We start from the raw sequence: 24,037 nt of genomic DNA on the forward strand, positions 1-24,037 counted from the left end.
TTTTCTTTTAAGAATTTGAAAACTGTAGAGATAACATTACATTTATACAAGCATACATACATTTATTGTCCGACTTCAAATTAATTTTAATGCAACTAAATGATCAACACAATTTCTGATGTGGAAGATCAGCTAAAGCTGCAACCACAGAGCATACTTATTTGATGATGAATAATTTTAAATGGCTAGGATTCCTGCAACCTTAACCTGGATTGCCCAAAGTTAAGTCAGAGTGGAGTGAGAAGAGAGAAAGAATATTGCCGTCAATACGGACTTATCAAGTATCAGTTCATATATAATACAGAATGTAAATACAAATACTCACTTTGTATTAATTTGTAATACAATTACACTGCTACGACCAAGTTGTAGTAAACTATGGTCTCCTTACAATTTGTAGAAGAAATACAAATAAATCTTTGGTAGTGAAACATGAAGAACATGAAGAGAAAATCAGAGAAATTTTTCGATGCCCTTACAATGAAATGCATAGCTCTATTTATAGATTCGGACTTCAAATTTTCCTTCAAATAAATTTGATGCTTTTTCTTTTGAGCTGTCATTTGTCTGGTGCTTTGATGAGTCACATGTCCATCACCTGTCATGTAACGACCCGGAAATCCGACCCGTTACCGGCGCTAGGATCCAGATCGGCTTAAGGCCGCCGGGACCCGTAGCAAGCCTATATACCTCCTGTAAACCTGTGGAATCCCATACATAACAACATATACATGGTCTGTAAAAATTTTTCTTTTTGTCTTATCCAAGCAAAACCTGTGCATGCACAAAGTCATACATAAACCCCACACTGGAGTCCTCATCAAATACTCCAATGGGGTATCATCGTCATACATATCAGCTCGGATAATCATAGTCATAACATCATTACTCATTAAACACTCTGTACAGAAATGGGATTCACACACCTCTAGGTCAAGCACTACTATAATCCTCAATACATCATCAAATCATTAATTACATTACATTGTCATACATACTCATTACATCATGTTCATGTCCACTACCATCTATTACAACTATCTATTACAACATACAAGGCTTGACTTCACTCTAGCCGACTTCTTGATCTATCCTGTACCTGCAACTCTGGGGATAAAGGGAGTGGGGTGAGCTACTAGAGCCCAGTGAGCAGAAACTAAAAACATATGTTTAATTCCACCATTTTTAGGTATATTATTATTCATTTTATTATTATTATTATCATATAACCTTTTCTTATTCATGCTTTCATGTATGCGCCATAACACAAACATTTCACAACAAGGATGAACTTGTCACCATTTAGCCCCTATCTTTCTTACTTATACATGCCGGGGGCGTAGAGCCGTAGCAGGCACACCCGGACTTCCATAATCTGTCATAGTGCCAGGGGCGTAGAGCCGTAGCAGGCACACCTGGACTCACATAGGCTATCATGACATACAAGGGCTAATGGATCATTCAACATTCATCCACATCAACAACAAAGTATGCAATGCAACATATTCGTGAATTCTAATGCAAACAACCTAATATTGCATGGCATAATGATGCATGGGCAATGCTTTATGATTCATTCATTTATTCATTTACTTTAAAGCTTAAAGGGTTGTTCCACTCACCTGGGAACTGAAGCTTTAGTAACGAACTCTGAACGACTACCTCACAACCGGGGGTCTCGGTTCCTCGGGTCCGAACCTACACAGGTGGACTCAAATGAGGCACCAAACATACATGAACATGACTCTAAAATACTCCTCAAAGACCCCCTAAAACATCCTGAAAACATCACATGAAAACATGCAAGAAATGGCTGAACAGGGCACCTTCGGCGGCACCTTCGGCGGCCGAAAGTCCTGGACAGAGACGAAACTCAGGTAGGTTCGGCGGCACCTTCGGCGGCCGAAAGTGCCAGACAGAGACGAAAGTCTCTTTTCGGGGGCAACTTCGGCAGCCGAAAGGCCTGCCTCCCCAGCCATGTTCGGCGGCCGAAAGTACCTTCGGCTGCCGAACCTGGTTTCTGCCAAAGGGCAGAAACTTGGCTCCCTTAGCACATTTCGCCTCCAAACCTTCCAAACATGCATATTGTTCAACCAAAGCATGCATACAAGTTCCTAGGGGCCTCAAACATGCATATACCCCATCTACAACACTTCAATCACATACAATCAAGCTACATTGTTCAAAAAGTCATCAAAAAACCCATAAACATACACATAACCTAAACATGCATTCTAACCCTTAGATCTTGCATAAAACTTATTTAAAACATAATGAGAGTTCAAGATCGACCCTTACCTCTTGAAGATCGAGAGGAAAACGACCTTGACTCAAAGATGGGAGGATTGAGCTCCTTGAACCTCAAAGTACTCAAACGTGCTTAAAACTTGTAGATCTTCAAAACAAAGTTATAAACTTGTTAAAAACGTGAAAGATTGAAGGGAAATGCTCAAGATTGGTGAGGGGCGGCGGAGGTTCACCTTAGCCGACAACGGGGAAGAAAAACTCGCCCGTGCGGATCAAAGAGACCCTTTTATAGTGGCTGGCCAGGCCACGTTCGGGGGCCGAAAGTGCCTCCGCATGCATGCAAGGTTCGGCGGCCGAACATGAGGTTCGGCGGCCGAACCTGGACTTCCCTCACTCATGCTTTCGGGGGCCTAACGTGCCTCCAAAACGCATGCATGTTCGGCGGCCGAACTTGACTTTCGGCGGCCGAACCTGGGTTTTCCTCCAAAGACTTTTCATGTAAAAACTCATTTAATTTCTTACTTAAAAACATGAAATACATGAAAACATTTCATAAAATCATAGTTTTACCCTTCTAGAGGTTTCCGACATCAGAGGTCCCACCGGACGGTAGGGATTCCGATACCAGAGTCTAGCCGGGTATTACATTCTTCCCCCCTTAAGAACATTCGTCCCCGAATGTTCCTCAACTAACATACAAAGCATGGCATCAATCATAACATACAACATAGCATACAATATATCATACATGCAACACATAAAACAACTAACACTCACCTCAAAACAGATGGGGGTATTGCTGGAGCATGGACTCCCGTGTCTCCCAGGTGCATTCTTCAATATTGTGGTGGTTCCAAAGGACTTTCACCATCGGGATTTCCTTGTTCCTCAGCTTTCTGATCTGGGTGTCAAGAATCCGCACTGGCTGCTCTACATAGGTGAGATCCTCTTGGATCTCTACATCAGGCTCACTAAGAACCTTGCTCGGATCTGACACGTACTTCCGTAACAGAGAAACATGGAAAACCGGATGGATTCTCTCCATCGAAGCAGGCAAGTCTAGCTTGTACGACACATTACCGACCCTCTGAAGCACCTCGAAAGGACCGATGTACCGTGGAGCTAACTTACCCTTCTTCCCGAACCGAACCACTCCTTTCATAGGAGACACCTTGAGCAAAACCAAATCCCCCTCCTGAAACTCTAGCTGTCTTCTGCGAATATCTGCATAACTCTTCTGCCGACTAGCAGCAGTCTTGATCCTTTCTCTGATTATGGGTACCACCCTGCTGGTAAGCTCTACTAACTCCAGACCCGCAAGAGTCCTCTCTCCTACTTCCTCCCAGCAGATAGGTGATCTGCACTTCCTCCCATATAAAGCTTCATATGGAGCCATCCCTATGCTAGCATGATAGCTGTTATTGTAGGCAAACTCCACCAGAGGTAGATGCTGCCTCCAAGAACCGCCAAAATCTAGCACACACATTCTGAGCATATCCTCTATTGTCTGGATGGTCCTCTCTGACTGTCCGTCAGTCTGTGGGTGGAAGGCAGTACTGAAGTCTAATCTGGTACCCATAGCGTTCTGCAGACTCCGCCAAAACCTGGAGGTGAACTGGGGCCCTCTATCTGACACTATAGATACCGGGACCCCATGCAGTCTGACAATTTCATCTACATACACCTGCGCCAACTTGTCCACAGAGTAACCACTCCTGACAGGGATGAAGTGAGCAAATTTGGTGAGTCTGTCCACAATCACCCATATGGAGTCCAATCTGTTGGACGTCGCCGGTAACCCCACTACGAAGTCCATAGCTATATTCTCCCATTTCCACTCTGGAATCGGTAGTGGATTCAACATTCCAGCCGGCTTCTGATGCTCTAGTTTCACCCTCTGACACACATCGCAGGCTGACACGAACAGTGCCACGTCTTTCTTCATGGCTGGCCACCAATACACTCTCTTCAGATCCTGATACATCTTGGTGGCTCCAGGGTGAACACTATACCTGGTATTATGGGCCTCCCCCATAATATCTCCCTTCAGACCAATGTCATCTGGCACACATAATCTGTTCCCGTAGCGGAGGATCCCCTTATCATCAAACTTGAACTCATTACTCTGGCCTGACTGAACCGTTCTGGCTATCCTGACCAACTCTGGGTCCTCATGCTGTTTCTGAGCTACCTGCTCCAAAAACACGGGTGTCACTCTCATCTGAGCCACTAAGGCACCTGTGCCAGACAACTCCAACTGTAATCCCTCACTCATAAGTCTGTGGAACTCCTTCACCACCGGCCTCCTCTCTGCTGAAATGTGGGATAGACTGCCGAGTGATTTTCGGCTTAGGGCGTCTGCCACAACGTTCGCCTTACCCGGATGGTACTGAATCTTGCAATCATAGTCACTCAACAGCTCTACCCATCTCCTCTGCCTCAAATTCAAATCTCTCTGACTCAAGATGTGCTGCAGGCTCTTATGATCTGTGAAGATCTCACATTTTACCCCATAGAGGTAATGCCTCCACATCTTGAGTGCAAAGATGACTGCTGCCATCTCAAGATCGTGTGTGGGGTAATTCAGCTCATGCTTCTTCAGCTGTCTAGAAGCATAAGCGATCACCCTCTCATTTTGCATTAGCACACAACCCAGTCCCACACGGGACGCATCACAATATACTGAGAAGTCATCATCACTTTTTGGCAGAGCTAACACCGGTGCTGAAGTCAACCTCCTCTTAAGCTCCTCAAAGCTTTCCTCACACTGATCGGTCCATATGAACTTCTGATTCTTCTTTGTCAATTTGGTCATAGGAGCAGCAATCTTTGAGAAGTCCTGAACGAACCTCCTGTAGTAACCTGCTAAACCCAGAAAACTCTTGATCTCGGTCACTGTGGTGGGTCTAGGCCAGTTAGCTACAGCCTCCACCTTCTTGGGGTCTACTTCAATACCCTGTTCTGACACAATGTGCCCCAAGAATGAAATGCTCCTAAGCCAAAACTCACACTTGGAGAACTTGGCATACAAGCCATGCTCTCTCAAGGTCTGCAAAACTGTCCTCAGGTGATGGGCATGCTCCTCTGCATTTCTGGAATACACTAAGATATCATCTATGAAGACAATAACGAAGTGATCCAGATACTGACTGAATACTCTGTTCATGAGGTCCATGAATGCTGCAGGGGCGTTGGTCAACCCAAACGGCATCACAAGGAACTCATAGTGCCCATACCTGGTCCTGAAAGCTGTCTTCGGTACATCTTCATTCCTTATCCTCAACTGATGGTACCCTGATCTCAGATCTATTTTGGAGAAACAACCTGCTCCTGCTAGCTGGTCGAATAGATCGTCGATCCTCGGCAGAGGGTACTTGTTCTTGGTAGTGACCTTGTTCAACTGTCTGTAGTCGATACAAAGTCTAAGGGATCCATCCTTCTTCCTCACAAACAAAACCGGAGCACCCCAAGGTGAAGCACTCGGTCGGATGAAACCCTTATCTACCAGCTCTTGCAATTGTTCCTTCAGTTCTTTCAATTCAGCCGGTGCCATCCTGTAGGGAGGGATAGAGATCGGTCTGGTACCAGGCATTAATTCAATCTCGAACTCTATCTCCCTAGCAGGTGGTAACCCTGGCAGCTCGTCTGGGAAAACATCTAAGAACTCACTCACCACAGGCACTGAGGCGGGCTCTCTGACATGACTGTCTGACTCCCTCACATGAGCTAGAAACCCCTGACATCCCCTCCTAAGCAACCTACGAGCCTGAAGAGCTGAGATCAGACCTCTAGGTGTACCCCTCTTGTCTCCTCTGAAGACGACCTCTGACCCATCCTGATTTCTGAATCTGACTACCTTGTCTCTACAATCCAAGGTAGCACCATGGGTCGATAACCAATCCATCCCTAGAATGACGTCAAAATCTGTCAAATCTAGAACCACGAGGTCGGCGGAAAGGCATCTTCCCTCTATGAAAACTGGACTACATTGGCAGACTGCCTCTGCCACTGACGGGTCACACTTGGGTCCACTGACCCATAGGGGACACTCTAACCCAGAGACCATCAATCCTACCCTCTCCACGACTCTCGGAGCAATAAAAGAATGAGATGCACCCGGGTCCATTAAGGCATACACATCAGAACAACCAATGATGAGATTACCTGCCACCACGGTGTTGGATGTGTTGGCCTCCTGCTGAGTCATAGTGAAGATCCGTGCCGGAGCTGATGGACCTTCACCTCTGTATCCTGCTGATGAAGAGGCTGACCCTCTCTCTCTGCCTCTGCCACTGGCCTGTGTTGCGGCTGGAGCTACTGGCTGCACCACACTGCCGGAGGTTGTCTGCTGAGACGGTGCTGTAAAGGCTCCTCTAGGACAGTCTCGAGCCAAATGACCCGCCTGTCCGCATCTGAAACATGTGTTTGTCCCCGCCAAACATACTCCCTTGTGTGGTCTTCCACATCTCATACATGCTGTAACATCTGCGCCAGAGCTTGAGCCACTGCCTAAACCCAGACCTGACTTGATCTTGCTCCAGAACTTATTCTTCTTAGATTTTCTGTGGCCTCTGTCCCACTTCTTACTACCTGCAACTGATGCACTCAGAGAAGAAGAGTCTAACCTTTCCCCACCTGGGGTCTTGGAACCAGAAGACTGTGCCACTGACTGTTTTACCTTCCCCTCAACGATAGCACTAGCCTCCATTCTCCTAGCCATATCCACTATGGCATGGAAACTCTCTCTCTCTGCTGACTGTACCAAAGAGGAATACCTGGAGTGCAGCCTCATAATATATCTCCTTGACTTCTTTTGATCTGTGTCCAAATTCAGCCCAGCATATGGCAACAACTCCAGGAACCTGTCTGTGTACTCGTCTACACTCATGTCATCAGTTTGCCTAAACTGCTCGAATTCTATCATCTTCAATTCCCTTGAACTATCAGGGAAAGCCCATCCTGCAAACTCGTTTGCAAACTCTTCCCAATTCATGCTGTCCACTCTCGGGTTCACATAATTCTTGAACCACTCCCGTGCTTTCTTGCACTTAAGCGTGAACCCGGCCATCTGAATGGCTCTACTGTCGTCAGCCCCTATCTCATCTGTAATTGCCTTGACCCGCTCCAAATACACGAACGGATCATCACCGGTTTCAAACTGGGGAGCACCCAGCTTCATATAATCGGTCATCTTGACCTTGCTCCCTCTAGATGAGGTAGGTTTGGGTACTTGTGTTTCCGGGACAGTAGATACTGGTGGTGGTGGAGGTACAACATCCCCTGGGGTAGGGTTTGCTGTACTGGTATAGGGAGGTGGAGGTGGGTACATGGGGTACTGAGAGTATGGTGGGTAGTAAGGTGGGTATGGCATATGTGAAGGGTAAGGGCTAAAACTGGGGTAATCCGATGTACCTCCCATCGAATACCCTGGATGGTGTGAATAGGGTGGGTAGTGATGTGGCTGGACATAACTCGAGGCCTGAGTGCCTCCTTCTGATTCTCCCATGCCCTCTTCCGGCATGCTCACACCGAGACTGCCATCCCTCCTCTGATCTACCTCCATATCCTCAGACATTCCTCCCTGCACTGTTCCCCTTACTGATCTGCTTCTACCCAGATCCAAAGACCTTCTAGGGTCTCTCGCTACTCTGTCTCTATTGGACCTACTGGACATTGCCCTAGGCAAAGCTGAAGGACGGGCATCAGCGCCCTCGTCCTGAGGTGGCACTCCAGTCAATCGTGCAGATCGACGAGTTCCTCTCATTCTATCTTCTGAAAAACAGCACATAGCATAAACAATCATTAGCATCATATGGTTCATGTGGAAACACATGAACCCTCATCACATACATAGCATCACATCATAGCATTTATGCACATGCATATCATCATGGCATATCATATCATCATATAGACAGAACTCTACATCCTATCCTAGTGGACATGATTTTCCTAGTGTGCTTGACCTTCTAGAACATCTATGAGCCCGACACTCTAGGTCCGATCATCTGAACCTAGGGCTTTGATACCACTCTGTAACAACCCGGAAATCCGACCCGTTACCGGCGCTAGGATCCAGATCGGCTTAAGGCCGCCGGGACCCGTAGCAAGCCTATATACCTCCTGTAAACCTGTGGAATCCCATACATAACAACATATACATGGTCTGTAAAAATTTTTCTTTTTGTCTTATCCAAGCAAAACCTGTGCATGCACAAAGTCATACATAAACCCCACACTGGAGTCCTCATCAAATACTCCAATGGGGTATCATCGTCATACATATCAGCTCGGATAATCATAGTCATAACATCATTACTCATTAAACACTCTGTACATAAATGGGATTCACACACCTCTAGGTCAAGCACTACTATAATCCTCAATACATCATCAAATCATTAATTACATTACATTGTCATACATACTCATTACATCATGTTCATGTCCACTACCATCTATTACAACTATCTATTACAACATACAAGGCTTGACTTCACTCTAGCCGACTTCTTGATCTATCCTGTACCTGCAACTCTGGGGATAAAGGGAGTGGGGTGAGCTACTAGAGCCCAGTGAGCAGAAACTAAAAACATATGTTTAATTCCACCATTTTTAGGTATATTATTATTCATTTTATTATTATTATTATCATATAACCTTTTCTTATTCATGCTTTCATGTATGCGCCATAACACAAACATTTCACAACAAGGATGAACTTGTCACCATTTAGCCCCTATCTTTCTTACTTATACATGCCGGGGGCGTAGAGCCGTAGTAGGCACACCCGGACTTCCATAATCTGTCATAGTGCCAGGGGCGTAGAGCCGTAGCAGGCACACCTGGACTCACATAGGCTATCATGACATACAAGGGCTAATGGATCATTCAACATTCATCCACATCAACAACAAAGTATGCAATGCAACATATTCGTGAATTCTAATGCAAACAACCTAATATTGCATGGCATAATGATGCATGGGCAATGCTTTATGATTCATTCATTTATTCATTTACTTTAAAGCTTAAAGGGTTGTTCCACTCACCTGGGAACTGAAGCTTTAGTAACGAACTCTGAACGACTACCTCACAACCGGGGGTCTCGGTTCCTCGGGTCCGAACCTACACAGGTGGACTCAAATGAGGCACCAAACATACATGAACATGACTCTAAAATACTCCTCAAAGACCCCCTAAAACATCCTGAAAACATCACATGAAAACATGCAAGAAATGGCTGAACAGGGCACCTTCGGCGGCACCTTCGGCGGCCGAAAGTCCTGGACAGAGACGAAACTCAGGTAGGTTCGGCGGCACCTTCGGCGGCCGAAAGTGCCAGACAGAGACGAAAGTCTCTTTTCGGGGGCAACTTCGGCAGCCGAAAGGCCTGCCTCCCCAGCCATGTTCGGCGGCCGAAAGTACCTTCGGCTGCCGAACCTGGTTTCTGCCAAAGGGCAGAAACTTGGCTCCCTTAGCACATTTCGCCTCCAAACCTTCCAAACATGCATATTGTTCAACCAAAGCATGCATACAAGTTCCTAGGGGCCTCAAACATGCATATACCCCATCTACAACACTTCAATCACATACAATCAAGCTACATTGTTCAAAAAGTCATCAAAAAACCCATAAACATACACATAACCTAAACATGCATTCTAACCCTTAGATCTTGCATAAAACTTATTTAAAACATAATGAGAGTTCAAGATCGACCCTTACCTCTTGAAGATCGAGAGGAAAACGACCTTGACTCAAAGATGGGAGGATTGAGCTCCTTGAACCTCAAAGTACTCAAACGTGCTTAAAACTTGTAGATCTTCAAAACAAAGTTATAAACTTGTTAAAAATGTGAAAGATTGAAGGGAAATGCTCAAGATTGGTGAGGGGCGGCGGAGGTTCACCTTAGCCGACAACGGGGAAGAAAAACTCGCCCGTGCGGATCAAAGAGACCCTTTTATAGTGGCTGGCCAGGCCACGTTCGGGGGCCGAAAGTGCCTCCGCATGCATGCAAGGTTCGGCGGCCGAACATGAGGTTCGGCGGCCGAACCTGGACTTCCCTCACTCATGCTTTCGGGGGCCTAACGTGCCTCCAAAACGCATGCATGTTCGGCGGCCGAACTTGACTTTCGGCGGCCGAACCTGGGTTTTCCTCCAAAGACTTTTCATGTAAAAACTCATTTAATTTCTTACTTAAAAACATGAAATACATGAAAACATTTCATAAAATCATAGTTTTACCCTTCTAGAGGTTTCCGACATCAGAGGTCCCACCGGACGGTAGGGATTCCGATACCAGAGTCTAGCCGGGTATTACATGTCATGTTTTTTTCTTTTGTCGGCCAGTATTGTTTGAATACTTGGCTGAGTCATTTGTCGGTTTGGCTGAGTCATTTTTCGGTTTGTGCTTTGTGTCACTGTCATGTCGGCCAGTGCTGTTAAATGCTGAGTCATTTGTCGGTTTGTGCTTTGTGTCACTGTCATGTCGGCCAGTGTTGTTAAATGCATAGCTGAGTCATTTGTCGGTCAGCTTTATTGAGTCAAGTCTTTGTCAGTCACATTTCCACTTGAGTAAAGAAGTCATCATTTTCATCAGAGAGATCAATTGGTGATGCTGTAGAACTTCTTGTCTCTTTTAACTCTTCCAATAATTTTCCATATTCTTCTTCTGAAGTACATGCAACCATTTGAGACATTATTTGTTGTTTCTTTGCCAAAAAGGTTTCGTGTTTCGTTATAGTGGATATGCTTAGATTGGCAGTATTGCAATATTCAGGATGTTTTAGAAAGAATTGGTCTATGGCTTTTGAGCCACAAGCTTGTAGATCAGTCTTGGTCCACCATTTGATTTTATATTTTCTGATAAGGACTGGTATTTGGAAATTGTCAATAGACTGGTCTTTTATTTGGTATTCTATCATAAGGATCCATGGTATATGGAAATAATAGCAATAAATTAGCCATTTGGGAGAACAATTAATAGTATCTGGTAATTGGTTTTTCTCAAAGAATTGGTCTTGTGCAATTTGGATTTGGTCTGGAATAATATCTTTGCTTATACCAAATTTGTTCCACCATTGATGAAACCAATATGGTATGGGATACATAAAATTATCAGAAAAGAAGAAAAAGAAAGAGACAGATAATTGGTCGTTTTGCTTCAGGAATGTTCTTTCCCAAGCATTTTGGTAATCATAATAATTATATTTAACAATTTGTCTCATTTGTCCATTGGTCAAAGTTATTTCTTTTGTCTTATGGGGCTCTTGTCCCCAATCTGAGATTGTCCGTACCTTGCAATACCTCAGCTTGTTAGGAAATTTTGGATCAAAATTATTGTGAATAAGAATGGAGTTTGTGTTGATGAGGATGGCTTCATAATATTGCTGAGATTTATGGAAATTGTCTGGAATATAATAATGGGTTTTGGGAAAAATGGATTCACAAAACTGGTAGACATTTAAATTGGGATTTTGGGCCCAATATTCAGGTTCTATTGTAAGTACATAGTCTTCAATGGGTTTGTATTTATATTCTGATTGGGCCGATTCTTGTGAAGTTATTGGGCTTGGAGTAGATGGGCCTGTAACAACTTGCTTAAAGGTGGATGGTGTTACTGGTTCTATTAATCTTGTGGGGGATTGTAATGGACTAAATTTGTTAAGGGAAGTAAAGTTAGGCCTTGGTGATCTGGGTCTTGGGTAACTTGGTTGCACAACCAGAGCACTTGATATCGGATTCATTGGTCTCTGCATAATGCTTGCAGTACTAGTAAAAATTGGTCTAGGAACAGAAGATTGTCCCGAAGTAAATAATTGTAAATTTGTCAAATTGGTCTTAGTAATATTTGTCTGAGATCTCAAAGATATATTTTCAGTATCTTTCCCTTTGTCCATTATTTGCCTTGTAAGAATTCTCTGGTCAGGAAATCTGCAATAGAACTATTAGTTCCTTTAATATGAGTAATCTCAAAATCAAATATAGATAAAAAAGCTTGCCATCTTGCAAATATATGTTTGGCTGCTAGATTTTTTACATATTTTGTTAATACATCTTTAGCGGCTTTGCAATCTACTCTAATAGTAAACTTTTGATTTAATAAATCACTTTGAAATTTAGTAACACATAATACTATAGCTAAAATTTCCTTTTTTATTGTAGAATATTTTTCTTGTGTTGGATTCCAAAATCCTGAATAATATCTTATGATACAATCTTTATCATTTATCTTTTGTTTGAGTATACCTCCATATCCTATATCTGAAGCGTCTGTTTCTACTATTTTTGGAAAATTTGGATTTCAAATATTTAAACATGGTAAATTCTTTACATATTTTTTAATTTCTTGGACTATTTTTGTATATGTTCATTACTCCATGGTTTAGGATTGGCTTTTAACCTATTATATAATGGTTTACAAAAAATTCTTAATTTTGGATAGAAATCAGAAATGTAGTTTAGAGATCCTAAAAACTTTTGTAATTGATTTTTGTTTTTAATTTCATCTGGGAATTTGTCTGCAAATTCTATACTTCTTTGAATTGGTACTATTGTATTTTGATAAATTTCATGTCCTAAAAATCTAACTTTTGTTTGAAATATTTTCATCTTTGGTTTAGATAATACTAGTCCATTTCTTTTTATGGCATTATAAAAAATTTGTAAATGTTTAATATGTTGAGAAATATTCTGACTAAAAATTAAAACATCATCTATATATGTAATGATAAAATCATATGGGTTAAAAATGTCATTCATTATTTTTTGAAATTCACTTGGTGCATTTTTTAACCCAAAAGGCATGATGTTCCATTCATATTGTCCAAATGGTACAGTAAAAGCAGTTTTGTATTTATCTTGTTCTGCTATCTGGACTTGCCAAAATCCTGATTTCATATCAAATTTTGAAAATATTTCTGCTTTATATAATCTATTTAATAAATCTTGTTTATTAGGTATAGGATACCTAATCCATCTTAAAACTTTATTCAAAGGTTTGTAATTTATGACTAACCTGGGTGCTCCTCTTTCTAATTCTGCATTTTTTATTACATAAAAGGCTGCACAAGACCAGGGAGATTTGCTTGGTCTAATTAAATTTTTTGTTAATAAATCTTGAATTTCTTTTTTGCAATATTCTAACATTTCTTGGTTCATTTGTATGGGTCTTGCTTTTGTTGAAATTTCTTGTTCTCTAAAGTCTAGTTCATAAGGTAATGTCACTATATGTTGTTTTCTATTCCAAAAAGCTGTAGGTAAATCAGAACATAAATCTTTGGCGTATCTAATTGTTCATCAATTTTTTTAGAATGCAAATCTTCTTTTAAGAATTTTATTTGATTTTCTATATTATTTATTTTGCTTACATTTATTTGTTGAAATAAATTTACATCATGATGTGTGATTGGAGATATGAATTTGAATATAATATCTTGTCCTAGAATGTTGGTTTCTAATCCTAATTGTGTTACTTTAAAAGGATATAACATTTGTAAAAAAGGATTTCCCAGTATTATTTGGGTATTAAGATTTTTTATTAACATAAAACTTGTTTTAAAACAAATATTATTATTACAAATATGTGCACTAGGTATTTTATATTCTATTTTTACTTTAGTCGAATTTGCTGCTGATAGGATTTGTTTAGTTTTATGAAAATATTTACTAGGGATTATTCCTTGGTCTATACAATTCATATCTGCACCTGAATCTAACATAGCTATTGTTTCTATTTTAAAATCTTTTATTGTTAAAGCAATTTTAACATACCATTTTTGAAATTTAATTCTAGTAATATTATTAAATTTTAATTCTTTGTCACTTTCGTTATTTGAAACAACATCTTCTGATTTTATTTTGACTTTTTCTAAGCTTTGGTTTTGTTCTAATTGATCACACCTAAGTTTTAATTGTTTTACTTCTAATTTTAATTGTTTTATTTCTGACTGTAAATCCATAGAAGAGATTGTTTTTATTGGTTTCTTTTATTTAAACATTTGTTCTATTTCTTCAAAAATTGTTGGTGATTCTGTTCCTTGTTTCATTTCTTCATTTATTATTTTTGTTAATTTTTTGAAAAATTTTCTTTTTATATTAGAATCTTGCACTTGTTCTATTTGCTCTAATATTTGGTTATATTCTGTTAACATATTTATTTTATTATTACAAACACATATTTCTCCTTTGCAATTATGCTCACTACTTCCTATTGTTTCTGAGGAATGGTCACTACTGTAATTATCGTCTAATTCTGATGAGGATAAATTAATCTGATCTATTTTTTCTAATAATTGTTCAATATTGTCAATTTTTAATTCTAATCCTAATTCATGTATCTTTTTTCTTGCAGGGCATTCTTTAGCAAAATGTCCTTTTTGATTACATAAATAACATGTTATTTTATCTTTTGACCTGGTTTTTCTATAATTATAATTTCTTTTTCTAAATTGTTTTTTCTTATTTATTTGTTTATTATTTTTATTTTCATATTGATGATAATTAGATTTTTTGTAAATTTTATCTGTCCTAAAAGACTTATATTTCTTTTGTTTTGGTTTCTTTGTGCTTCCAAATCCAAATTGTTCGCACCAGTTTCCTAATTCTTTTCTTGATTGTCTATTTTCTATTTTTAATTTATTTTGTAATTTTATATCTCTACATAATCTTAATCATGTTAAATTTACACAAGTTATTAAATCTTCATATGTTAAATCATCATAAGAAGTATGTCCAAATCTTTGTTCTATTGTTTCTTTTACTTTTGTCGAAAATAAATTAGGTAATCCTGTTAGGAATTTCTCTTTCCAATGGTACGCATTTGGATCAGCTAAGGCATATACTCTTTTTAGAAAGTTGTCTTTATACCACCTAAAATTTTCTAGTTTTCTGCATTTTAAATTTTGTAAAATTTCACTATTTCTTTCAGTATATAAGTCTAAGTCTCCTATGAAATGGGATATAATATTATAGACTAAATATGCTAATATAAAAGATTGTGGTTGTCCTGTTGATGGGTCAATAATTAATTCTCCCATAGTATTATTAATTCTTCTGGCTGATAATATATTTTCTCTTATTTCATTACTAAGTAATTTGTCCCACCAAGTTCTTAATTCTCCTGTAAATCCTAATATTATATTTTCAGCAGCTTCTTTTTCTGTAATTCCAACTCTTTGTTTATAAATATTTCCTACTATTACCATTTCTTTTGTAATTTGTATTATTTCTACTTCTGACCTTTCGTCAATATTCCATTCATATATATTTTTTGCATTATATTGTTTTTGTTTTCTATCTAAGATTTTCAAATCATCAGGTTGTCTATTATATTGTCGTTCTATATTATTCAAAGGAATGATAGAGTCTTGGTCAGAGTCTAATGCTTCTAAAGGATTCTCTATTGTTTCATTATCTGAAGAAGAAGTTTCATTGTATTCAGTTAACATAGTAATTTTTCCTTTATCTTTGTTAGTAATTTCTTCTTTAATTTCTCCTGAAGTGCTAGCTTTTGGAGACTTATTTTGTTCATTAATTATTTTTTGTAATAATTTTGACATATCATTTAGTTCTGTTTTTGGATTTATTGTGACTATATCTATGGGATTTTGTGATGGAGGTATCATTTTTGTGAAAGGTTTATTTATTGGTTTTTTCGTGGGATCTATGGTATATGGTCTCGAATTAGTATATCTTTGAGAAACATATGTAGTGTTTGGTTTATATGTTATAGGGGATTATGTCTTTGGTATTTCTATATGATCTATATCTGTTATGACTTCATGATTTTGTTCTATCTTTTCTTCTATTCTGTCTAATTGATTTCCTAATAAATGTAATGTTACATTTGTCCAATTATTTTGTAAACAGATATTTTTCATTTCATTATTTTGTATAGTATTTGTGTGTATAATTGGTTGTATACCATTATATACATGATCTTTTTTAAAAAATGCTCTACTCATTGGTGGTCTTTCTGATTCATAATATTGGTCACTTGGTTCTCCTATATCATTTACTTTGTTCCATTTATGTATTTTCTTTTCTAAGACATATAATCTTTCTTCATGAAAATATTTTAAGTACGTAAAAAATGGTATTTGTTTCTACTTGATTGCAAAACTCAAAATAGCTTTTCTTGATCATACTTTGTTCTTTTCTGGCATATGTTTTAAGAAATATATCTCTTTTCCCCCGATTTTTATCTGACATATAGTCAGCTTGAATTTGGTCTTTATCTAAAATAAAGGTATGTGATAAAGTATTTATGGTAAAATCACTATCTTCATATGGTTGACAGAATTGTCCTTGTCTAAAAATGCCTTCTTGGATTTTTATTCCTTGTGTGGTATTTTGTGGTTTGGTTTGTTGGTCAAAGGTTTCTTCTAGAGGTTTTGTACCAGATGTTTCTCCGATAAAGGGTCCTTTGTATGGAGGAACAGTAGATTCCTCTAAAATACTAGTATTTGTTTGTATTTCTATATTTTGTCTTCTTCGTGAGGATTCTAAAGAATGTCTAGAAGGTTGATAAATAGTGGAATTGGTTTGCCGAAAAGAATTTGATCTTTTAAATTTTAGTTCTACTGAACCATCTTCATTTTGTATAATATAATCTAATTCTTTATTTTCTTTGAAAGGTAAATTTGGTATTGTTTTTACTGGTATTTCCAGCTTTCAGGTAAACTTACATCTTTCCATTGTATAGTTTTAGGAATAGTTATATTTGCTTTAGATTGATCTATCTCCCAGAATATTGTTTCGCCTTCTATTCTATTATGATCTATTGCATTAGGATATAAACCTGTGTTCATTATTTTATAATTTAACCTATAAAATATTTCATAAATGTGTGATCCTTTTAACATATTATAATTGTGTGTTAATATATCTAAAGTTAATATCTTCATTATGTGTGGATCTGTTAATGATATTGTAAAATTGGGAAAACAATTTGAATATATTGGTCCGTTTGTTAAACTGGTTTCAAATAATCCTAACAATGAATCTTTATAATTTATGTGTCTACAGTCTCTTAAAGCTACATGCATACTGGTATTTAATCCTTCTACTGTTAATGGTTTAATTGCAATTTGTACTAATCCTATATGCATAAATCTATATCCTTGATTAATATATTTTATTATGGTTTTTTTACTGAGTAAACTCATAGATTGGTTCACAATCCCCTGTAACATATAAACCAAACACTACATATGTTTCTCAAAGATATACTAATTCGAAACCGTATACCATAGATCCCACGAAAAAACCAATAAATAAACCTTTCACAAAAATGATACCTCCATCACAAAATCCCATAGATATAGTCACAATAAATCCAAAAACAGAACTAAATGATATGTCAAAATTATTACAAAAAATAATTAATGAACAAAATAAGTCTTCAAAAACCAGCACTTCAGGAGAAATTAAAGAAGAAATTACTAACAAAGATAAAGGAAAAATTACTGTGTTAACTGAATACAATGAAACTTCTTCTTCAGATAATGAAACAATAGAGAATCCTTTAGAAGCATCAGACTCTGACCAAGACTATATCATTCCTTTGAATAATATAGAACGACAATATAATAGACAACCTGATGATTTAAAAATCTTAGATAGAAAACAAAAACAATATAATGCAAAAAATATATATGAATGGAATATTGACGAAAGGTCAGAAGTAAAAATAATACAAATTACAAAAGAAATAGTAATAGTAGGAAATATTTATAAACAAAGAGTTGGAATTACAGAAAAAGAAGCTGCAGAAAATATAATATTAGGATTTACAGGAGAATTAAGAACATGGTGGGACAAATTACTTAGTAATGAAATAAGAGAAAATATATTATCAGCCAGAAGAATTAATAATACTACGGGCGAATTAATTATTGACACATCAACAGGACAACCACAATCTTTTATATTAGCATATTTAGTCTATAATATTATATCCCATTTCATAGGAGACTTAGACTTATATACTGAAAGAAATAGTGAAATTTTACAAAATTTAAAATGCAGAAAACTAGAAAATTTTAGGTGGTATAAAGACAACTTTCTAAAAAGAGTATATGCCTTAGCTGATCCAAATGCATATCATTGGAAAGAGAAATTCCTAACAGGATTACCTAATTTATTTTCGACAAAAGTAAAAGAAACAATAGAACAAAGATTTGGACATATTTCTTATGATGATTTAACATATGGAGATTTAATAACTTGTGTAAATTTAACAGGATTAAGATTATGTAGAGATATAAAATTACAAAATAAATTAAAAACAGAAAACAGACAGTCAAGAAAAGAATTAGGGAACTGGTGCGAACAATTTGGATTTGGAAGCACAAAGAAACCAAAACAAAAGAAATATAAGTCTTTTAGGACAGATAAAATTTACAAAAAATCTAATCATTATGAAAATAACAAACAAATAAATAAGAAAAAACAATTTAGAAAAAGAAATTATAATTATAGAAAAAGCAGGTCAAAAGATAAAATAACATGTTATTTATGTAATCAAAAAGGACATTTTGCTAAAGAATGCCCTGTAAGAAAAAAAGATACATGAATTAGGATTAGAATTAAAAATTGACAATATTGAACAATTATTAGATAAAATAGATCAGATTAATTTATCCTCATCAGAATTGGAAGATGATTACAGTAGTGACCATTCCTCAGAAACAATAGGAAGTAGTGAGCATAATTGCAAAGGAGAAATATGTGTTTGTAATAATAAAATAAATATGTTAACAGAATATAACCAAATATTAGAGCAAATAGAACAAGTGCAAGATTCTAATATAGAATATAACCAAATATTAGAGCAAATAGAACAAGTACAAGATTCTAATATCAAAAGAAAATTTTTCAAAAAATTAACAAAAATAATAAATGAAGAAATGAAACAAGAAACAGAATCACCAACAACTTTTGAAGAAATAGAACAAATGTTTAAACAAAAGAAACCAATAAAAACAATTTCTTCCATGGATTTACAGTCAGAGATAAAACAATTAAAATTAGAAGTAAGACAATTAAAACTTAGGTGTGATCAATTAGAACAAAACCAAAGCTTAGAAAAAATCAAAATAAAATCAGAAGATGTTGTTTCAGATAACGAAAGTGACAAAGAATTAAAATTTAATAATATTACTAGAATTAAATTTCAAAAATGGTATGTTAAAATTGCTTTAACAATTAAAGATTTTAAAATAGAAACAATAGCCATGTTAGATTCAGGTGCAGATATGAATTGTATAGACCAAGGAATAATCCCTAGTAAATATTTTCATAAAACTAAACAAATCCTATCAGCAGCAAATTCGACTAAAGTAAAAATAGAATATAAAATACCTAGTGCACATATTTGTAATAATAATATTTGTTTTAAAACAAGCTTTATGTTAATAAAAAATCTTAATACCCAAATAATACTGGGAAACCCTTTTTTACAAATGTTATATCCTTTTAAAGTGACACAATTAGGATTAGAAACCAATATTCTAGGACAAGATATTATATTCAAATTCATATCCCCAATTACACATCATGATGTAAATTTATTTCAACAAATAAATGTAAGCAAAATAAATAATATAGAAAATCAAATAAAATTCTTAAAAGAAGATTTGCATTCTAAAAAAATTGATGAACAACTAAATACGCCAAATATACAACAGCAAATAAAAAACATACAAGAAAAATTTGAAAAAGATTTATGTTCTGATTTACCTACAGCTTCTTGGAATAGAAAACAACATATAGTGACATTACCTTATGAACCAGACTTTAGAGAACAAGATATTCCAACAAAAGCAAGACCCATACAAATGAACCAAGAAATGTTAGAATATTGCAAAAAAGAAATTCAAGATTTATTAACAAAAAATTTAATTAGACCAAGCAAATCTCCCTGGTCTTGCGCAGCCTTTTATGTAATAAAAAATGCAGAATTAGAAAGAGGAGCACCTAGGTTAGTCATAAATTACAAACCTTTAAATAAAATTTTAAGATGGATTAGGTATCCTATTCCTAATAAACAAGATTTATTAAACAGATTATATAAAGCAGAAATATTTTCAAAATTTGATATGAAATCATGATTTTGGCAAGTCCAAATAGCAGAACAAGATAAATATAAAACTGCTTTTACCGTACCATTTGGACAATATGAATGGAACATTATGCCTTTTGGATTAAAAAATGCGCCAAGTGAATTTCAAAAAATAATGAATGACATTTTTAACCCATATGATTTTATCATTACATATATAGATGATGTTTTAATTTTTAGTCAAAATATTTCACAACATATTAAACATTTACAAATTTTTTATAATGCCATAAAAATAAATGGACTAGTATTATCCAAACCAAAGATGAAAATATTTCAAACAAAAGTTAGATTTTTAGGACATGAAATTTATCAAAATACGATAGTACCAATTCAAAGATGTATAGAATTTGCAGACAAATTCCCAGATGAAATTAAAAACAAAAATCAATTACAAAGGTTTTTAAGATCCCTAAACTACATTTCTGATTTCTATCCAAAATTAAGAATTTTTTGCAAACCATTATATAATAGGTTAAAAACAAATCCTAAACCATGGAGTAATGAACATACAAAAATAGTTCAGGAAATTAAAAAATATGTAAAGAATTTACCATGTTTAAATATTTGTAATCCAAATTTTCCAAAAATAGTAGAAACAGACGCTTCTGATCTAGGATATGGAGGTATACTCAAACAAAAAATAAATGATAAAGATTGTATCATAAGATATTATTCAGGATTTTGGAATCCAACACAAGAAAAATATTCTACAATAAAAAAAGAAATTTTAGCTATAGTATTATGTGTTACTAAATTTCAAAGTGATTTATTAAATCAAAAGTTTACTATTAGAGTAAATTGCAAAGCTGCTAAAGATATATTAACAAAAGATGTAAAAAATCTAGCAGCCAAACATATATTTGCACGATGGCAAGCTTTTTTATCTATATTTGATTTTGATATTACTCATATTAAAGGTACTAATAATTCTATTGCAGATTTCCTGACTCGAGAATTCTTACAAGGCAAATAATGGAAAAAGGGAAAAATACTGAAAAGATATCTTTGAGATCTCAAACAAATATTGCTAAGACCAATTTGACAAATTTACAATTATTTACTTCTGGACAATCTTCTGTTTCTAGACCAATTTTTACTAGTACTGCAAGTATCATGCAGAGACCAATGAATCCTATATCAAGTGCTCTGGTTGTGCAACCAAGTTACCCAAGACCCAGATCACCAAGGCCCAACTTTACTTCACTTAACAAATTCAGCCCATTACAATCCCCTACAAGATTAATAGAACCAGTAACATCATCCACCTTTAAACAACCTGTTACAGGCCCATCTACTTCAAGCCCAATCACTTCACAAGAATCGGCCCAATCAGAATATAAATATAAACCCATTGAAGATTATGTACTCACTATAGAACCTGAATACTGGGCCCAAAATCCCAATTTAAATGTCTACCAGTTTTGTGAATCCATCTTTCCCAAAACCCATTATTATATTCCAGACAATTTCCATAAATCTCAGCAATATTATGAAGCCATCCTCATCAACACAAACTCCATTCTTATTCATAATAATTTTGATCCCAAGTTTCCTAACAAGCTGAGATATTGCAAGGTACGTATATTAAAAATATGGACAATTTCAGATTGGGGACAAGAGCCCCATAAGACAAAAGAAATGACTTTGACCAATGGACAAATGAGACAAATTGTTAAATATAACTATTATGATTATCAAAATGCTTGGGAAAGAACATTCCTGAAGCAAAATGACCAATTATCTGTCTCTTTCTTTTTCTTCTTTTCAGACAATTTTGTATATCCTATACCATATTGGTTCCATCAATGGTGGAACAAATTTGGTATAAGCAAAGATATTATTCCAGACCAAATCCAAAATGCACAAGACCAATTCTTTGAGAAAAACCAGTTACCAGATACTATTAATTGTTCTCCCAAATGGTTAATTTATTGCCATTATTTCCATATACCATGGATCCTTATGATAGAATACCAAATAAAAGACCAGTCTATTGACAATTTCCAAATACCAGTCCTTATCAGAAAATATAAAATCAAATGGTGGATCAAGACTGATTTACAAGCTTGTGGCCCAAAAGCCATAGAACAATTCTTTCTAAAATATCCTGAATATTGCAATACTGCAAATTTAGGTCTATCCACTATAACCAAACATGAAACCTTTTTGGCAAAGAAACAACAAATAATGTCTCAAATGGCTGCATGTACTTCAGAAGAAGAATATGGAAAATTACTGGAAGAATTAAAAGAGATAAGGAGTTCTACAGCATCACCAATTGACCTCTCTGATGAAAATGATGATTTCTTTACTCAAGTGGAAATGTAACCGACAAATAATGACTCAGACCTGACACAAAGCAGAACAGACAAATGATGACTCAACAGACAATGACACAAAGCACAACAGACAAAGTGACGCAGCATCGCACTCAGTAACCGACAAATGATGACTCAACAGACAATGACACAAAGCACAACAGACAAAGTGACTCAGCATTACACTCAACAATTGGCCGACAAAAGCATCACCGACTCAACAGACAATGACATAAAGCACAACAGACAAAGTGACTCAGCATTACACTCAGTAATTGGCCGACAAAAGCATCACCGACAAAAGACAAAGGACAGCTCAAAAGAGAAAGCATCAAATTTAATTGAAGAAAAATTTGAAATTCGCCTCTATAAATAGAGCTATGCATTTCATTCGAAGGACATCGAAAAATTTCTCTGATTTTCTCTTCATGTTCTTCATGTTTCACTACCAAAGATTTATTTGTATTTCTTCTACAAATTGTAAGGAGACCATAGTTTACTACAACTTGGTCGTAGCAGTGTAATTTTATTACAAATTAATACAAAGTGAGTATTTGTATTTACATTCTATATATGAACTGATACTTGATAAGTCCGTATTGACGGCAATATTCTTTCTCTCTTCTCACTCCACTCTGACTTAACTTTGGGCAATCCAAGTTAAGGTTGCAGGAACCCTAGCCATTTAAAATTATTCATCATCAAATAAGTATGCTCTGTGGTTGCAGTTTTGGCTGATCTTCCACATCAGAAATTGTGTTGATCATTTAGTTGCATTAAAATTAATTTGAATTCAGACAATAAATGTATGTATGTTGGACAATAAATGTATGTATGCTTGTATAACTGCAATGTTATCTTTATGCATTAAAATTAATTTGAATTCAGACAATAAATGTATGTATGTTGGACAATAAATGTATAACTGCAATGTTATCTTTATAGTATTGTTTAAATCATTAAGAATTCCGAATAAATATTTATAGTGGTATAATTTAATTAATTTAATTAGTTAATTAAAAATCATCCTAAATAGATTATATATATATATACTATCTCAATATTAATAGAATTATACTTATAGAATATAAATTGCTAAAATAATTATATATAAATTGATATGTATGTATATATACTTATAATTATTATAAATTGATGTATGTGTATATATATAAATATAATTATTATATATTTTAGTCACTAATTAATTATTAAAGTTTTATATGGATATAATTCAACTAATTATAATTCATTTTATTTAAATAGATTATATTATATACTATCTCCATAATAATAAAATTTATACTAATAAAATATAAATTATTAAAATCAATTACATATA

This window comes from Manihot esculenta, chromosome 18, assembly GCF_001659605.2.
Source record: "Manihot esculenta cultivar AM560-2 chromosome 18, M.esculenta_v8, whole genome shotgun sequence".
NCBI classification, from domain to species: Eukaryota; Viridiplantae; Streptophyta; class Magnoliopsida; order Malpighiales; family Euphorbiaceae; genus Manihot; species Manihot esculenta.